This window comes from Schistocerca serialis, unplaced genomic scaffold (assembly GCF_023864345.2).
Source record: "Schistocerca serialis cubense isolate TAMUIC-IGC-003099 unplaced genomic scaffold, iqSchSeri2.2 HiC_scaffold_159, whole genome shotgun sequence".
NCBI classification, from domain to species: domain Eukaryota; kingdom Metazoa; phylum Arthropoda; class Insecta; order Orthoptera; family Acrididae; genus Schistocerca; species Schistocerca serialis.
This window is the reverse complement of record NW_026047718.1, coordinates 22501-27500: the sequence shown is the minus strand read 5'-3', so window position 1 is coordinate 27500 and position 5000 is coordinate 22501. Positions and strand designations below refer to the sequence as shown.

The 5000-nt window shown below is 51.2% G+C and overlaps 1 non-coding gene across 1 annotated transcript in view; it reads left to right on the top strand.

Moving 5' to 3' along the window:
* Positions 1–3702: 3702 nt before the first annotated feature.
* Positions 3703–5000, top strand: part of LOC126443565 (small subunit ribosomal RNA) — a 1909-nt gene continuing 611 nt past the window's right edge. The window contains exon 1 of the ribosomal RNA XR_007582010.1: positions 3703–5000. This exon is cut by the window's right edge and continues 611 nt beyond it. This is a non-coding gene — a ribosomal RNA (small subunit ribosomal RNA).

Sequence of the window (5000 nt, the reverse complement as noted above, 5' to 3'; positions counted from 1 at the left end):
CTTAACCTAACCTATGTTGTGCCTTAACCTAACCTATGTTGTGCCTTAACCTAACCTATGTTGTGCCTTAACCTAACCTATGTTGTGCCTTAACCTAACCTACGTTGTGCCTTAACCTAACCTACGTTGTGCCTTAACCTAACCTACGTTGTGCCTTAACCTAACCTACGTTGTGCCTTAACCTAACCTACGTTGTGCCTTAACCTAACCTACGTTGTGCCTTAACCTAACCTACGTTGTGCCTTAACCTAACCTACGTTGTGCCTTAACCTAACCTACGTTGTGCCTTAACCTAACCTACGTTGTGCCTTAACCTAACCTACGTTGTGCCTTAACCTAACCTACGTTGTGCCTTAACCTAACCTACGTTGTGCCTTAACCTAACCTACGTTGTGCCTTAACCTAACCTACGTTGTGCCTTAACCTAACCTACGTTGTGCCTTAACCTAACCTACGTTGTGCCTTAACCTAACCTACGTTGTGCCTTAACCTAACCTACGTTGTGCCTTAACCTAACCTACGTTGTGCCTTAACCTAACCTACGTTGTGCCTTAACCTAACCTACGTTGTGCCTTAACCTAACCTACGTTGTGCCTTAACCTAACCTACGTTGTGCCTTAACCTAACCTACGTTGTGCCTTAACCTAACCTACGTTGTGCCTTAACCTAACCTACGTTGTGCCTTAACCTAACCTACGTTGTGCCTTAACCTAACCTACGTTGTGCCTTAACCTAACCTACGTTGTGCCTTAACCTAACCTACGTTGTGCCTTAACCTAACCTACGTTGTGCCTTAACCTAACCTACGTTGTGCCTTAACCTAACCTACGTTGTGCCTTAACCTAACCTATGTTGTGCCTTAACCTAACCTATGTTGTGCCTTAACCTAACCTATGTTGTGCCTTAACCTAACCTATGTTGTGCCTTAACCTAACCTATGTTGTGCCTTAACCTAACCTATGTTGTGCCTTAACCTAACCTATGTTGTGCCTTAACCTAACCTATGTTGTGCCTTAACCTAACCTATGTTGTGCCTTAACCTAACCTACGTTGTGCCTTAACCTAACCCATATTGTACCTTAACCTAACCCATATTGTACCTTAACCTAACCCATATTGTACCTTAACCTAACCCATATTGTACCTTAACCTAACCCATATTGTACCTTAACGTAACCTAATTTGTGCCTTAACGTAACCTAATTTGTGCCTTAACGTAACCTAATTTGTGCCTTAACGTAACCTAATTTGTGCCTTAACGTAACCTAATTTGTGCCTTAACGTAACCTAATTTGTGCCTTAACGTAACCTAATTTGTGCCTTAACGTAACCTAATTTGTGCCTTAACGTAACCTAATTTGTGCCTTAACGTAACCTAATTTGTGCCTTAACGTAACCTAATTTGTGCCTTAACGTAACCTAATTTGTGCCTTAACGTAACCTAATTTGTGCCTTAACGTAACCTAATTTGTGCCTTAACGTAACCTAATTTGTGCCTTAACGTAACCTAATTTGTGCCTTAACGTAACCTAATTTGTGCCTTAACGTAACCTAATTTGTGCCTTAACGTAACCTAATTTGTGCCTTAACGTAACCTAATTTGTGCCTTAACGTAACCTAATTTGTGCCTTAACGTAACCTAATTTGTGCCTTAACGTAACCTAATTTGTGCCTTAACGTAACCTAATTTGTGCCTTAACGTAACCTAATTTGTGCCTTAACGTAACCTAATTTGTGCCTTAACGTAACCCATGTTGTGCCTTAACGTAACCCATGTTGTGCCTTAACGTAACCCAATTTGTGCCTTAACGTAACCCATGTTGTGCCTTAACCTAACCTATATTGTGCCTCAACCTAACCTATATTGCGCCTTAACCTGACGCACGTTGTCGCTGAACCTGCTCTGTAATTGTTATGCAACTCGTTAAATTAGTGTAGTGTTGCCTAACCGCAACCCTCGCAATATAGTTCGCTATTCGCACTGCCCGGTCCCCTGTGTATCGCGTCATGTTAAACACCTTGCAGGTGTTGCTGACTTTCCACATGCTCCTGCTATACACTGTAATGTGGATAGCAGCAGGACGTACATGCCCCCCCCCCTTCCCCCCTGCCTTCGCAAGCTGGTCGTTGAGAAGTTTGCATGTTCAATGCCCTTCGCATGCCGACGTACTCAGCCTACGTTGTGGTACGGCCTGTCACCTGTCCGCCGATGTACGCAAAACCCACAAACTGTACTGCACATTGGTCCGTATGTACTGAATGATACATCGTGGCACATGTGTGACCGTACGACGACTGCGCCTAGCAACGGCAGACCATACAGTCCAAATATTGTGCACGCAGCTACGTGTCGTCTCCCTATAAGAGCTGGATTGCAGTGTGGTACGCCATTCAGACGTGTGGGAGGAACGGACGCCCTGGATGGCGATCAGCATGAGCAGTCTGTTGATGTAGTGGAGCGTGTATTCGGACGTAGTCGTCTCTTCTCACACACCGTGATAGCATGTTGCACCGCGTTCCACATCTGCGACATCCTGCAGAGGCCGGCTGACAGTCGTTCGCGCAATGGACACCGCATACGTACGGGGGCTACCTTCCACGTGTTCTCGAGGCGTGCACATGTTGTTGCGTCTATGTGGGCAGACGTAGTGTGTTGTGACACCTGACACAGGCATGCAATACTCGTTGCAAATGGCGATGGACGTCTACGTTTGCTGGTGACGTTACGCAAATGAACAACAGGTAACCCGTTGTGGTGCGGTTGTTCTCGCTAGAGGTGAATCAGTGTTGGCGACGATCGGTCGAGCTATTAACCGGTTGTTTCAGGGATACCCACCATGCCCACGAACGTGAAAGGGGACCCACCATGCCCACGAACGCGAAAGGGGATCTGGGTGTGAGGCGATACGCGGCGGTGGCTGGGTGGGACCGTCCCCGGCCGGTGAGGGGGGGCCGCCCGGCGTGCTGGCAGCGCGGTGCGTGGGCGCACGCGCTACAGCCGGCTGGTGGGGGCGGCCAGTGGCAGGCGCGCCGGCCGACGGACGCGGCAGGCGGCGCAGCTGCGCGCCGGCGCCCCCTGCTCGCGGCGCCTTGCGGCCAAAGTAGGTCCTCGCGGGCCCGGTGCGAAGCGCGGTGGCCATCTGCAGTGTGCTGGTCCGATTGAGGACTGTGTGCGCTGAGGATGCGCCGCCGCCCGGCGCTCGGCGCCGCGACGCCGTCTGCTGCTCGGTCGCCCCAGCGGTTCTCGCAGGTGGTTTGTATCGCAGCTGTGCGGACGTGTTGGCGCGTGCGCTGTGCTGGGAGAGTTCGCTTCGGCACCCAAGTGGGGCTTTTGTCCTTCTGTGGCGCTGGCGTTGGAGCTGCCGGTCACCGTAGGTGGCGCGTGTTGTCTCCCGCCGGCAATGCCACGACAGCACGCTCCCGGGCCTCTGTCGGCAGCGGCAAGCTCAGTTGGGAGCACGGGTGGTCGCACCTAAAGCGTCTACTCGCCTAACTCCGGGCGATTGCGCCTCTCTCGAACCCGACCAAGTACATAGGACGGCGCTGCGCGCCGCCGGGACCTGAGAGGGTTTCGAGGTGTGTTGTGCAGGGGAGCTCAGCCTCCTCCTGTTTGCAGAATAATTGAGCGGACGCTTGCGTGTTCGCGCGGGCCCCCGGGACACACTCCCGGGCGGCCGGCTGCTCAGCTCTAGTTGACGCAGCTCCCTGGTTGATCCTGCCAGTAGTCATATGCTTGTCTCAAAGATTAAGCCATGCATGTCTCAGTACAAGCCGCATTAAGGTGAAACCGCGAATGGCTCATTAAATCAGTTATGGTTCCTTAGATCGTACCCACGTTACTTGGATAACTGTGGTAATTCTAGAGCTAATACATGCAAACAGAGTCCCGACCAGAGATGGAAGGGACGCTTTTATTAGATCAAAACCAATCGGTCGGCTCGTCCGGTCCGTTTGCCTTGGTGACTCTGAATAACTTTGGGCTGATCGCACGGTCCTCGTACCGGCGACGCATCTTTCAAATGTCTGCCTTATCAACTGTCGATGGTAGGTTCTGCGCCTACCATGGTTGTAACGGGTAACGGGGAATCAGGGTTCGATTCCGGAGAGGGAGCCTGAGAAACGGCTACCACATCCAAGGAAGGCAGCAGGCGCGCAAATTACCCACTCCCGGCACGGGGAGGTAGTGACGAAAAATAACGATACGGGACTCATCCGAGGCCCCGTAATCGGAATGAGTACACTTTAAATCCTTTAACGAGTATCTATTGGAGGGCAAGTCTGGTGCCAGCAGCCGCGGTAATTCCAGCTCCAATAGCGTATATTAAAGTTGTTGCGGTTAAAAAGCTCGTAGTTGGATTTGTGTCCCACGCTGTTGGTTCACCGCCCGTCGGTGTTTAACTGGCATGTATCGTGGGACGTCCTGCCGGTGGGGCGAGCCGAAGGCGTGCGACCGCCTCGTGCGTGCTCGTGCGTCCCGAGGCGGACCCCGTTGAAATCCTACCAGGGTGCTCTTTATTGAGTGTCTCGGTGGGCCGGCACGTTTACTTTGAACAAATTAGAGTGCTTAAAGCAGGCAAGCCCGCCTGAATACTGTGTGCATGGAATAATGGAATAGGACCTCGGTTCTATTTTGTTGGTTTTCGGAACCCGAGGTAATGATTAATAGGGACAGGCGGGGGCATTCGTATTGCGACGTTAGAGGTGAAATTCTTGGATCGTCGCAAGACGAACAGAAGCGAAAGCATTTGCCAAGTATGTTTTCATTAATCAAGAACGAAAGTTAGAGGTTCGAAGGCGATCAGATACCGCCCTAGTTCTAACCATAAACGATGCCAGCCAGCGATCCGCCGCAGTTCCTCCGATGACTCGGCGGGCAGCCTCCGGGAAACCAAAGCTTTTGGGTTCCGGGGGAAGTATGGTTGCAAAGCTGAAACTTAAAGGAATTGACGGAAGGGCACCACCAGGAGTGGAGCCTGCGGCTTAATTTGACTCAACACGGG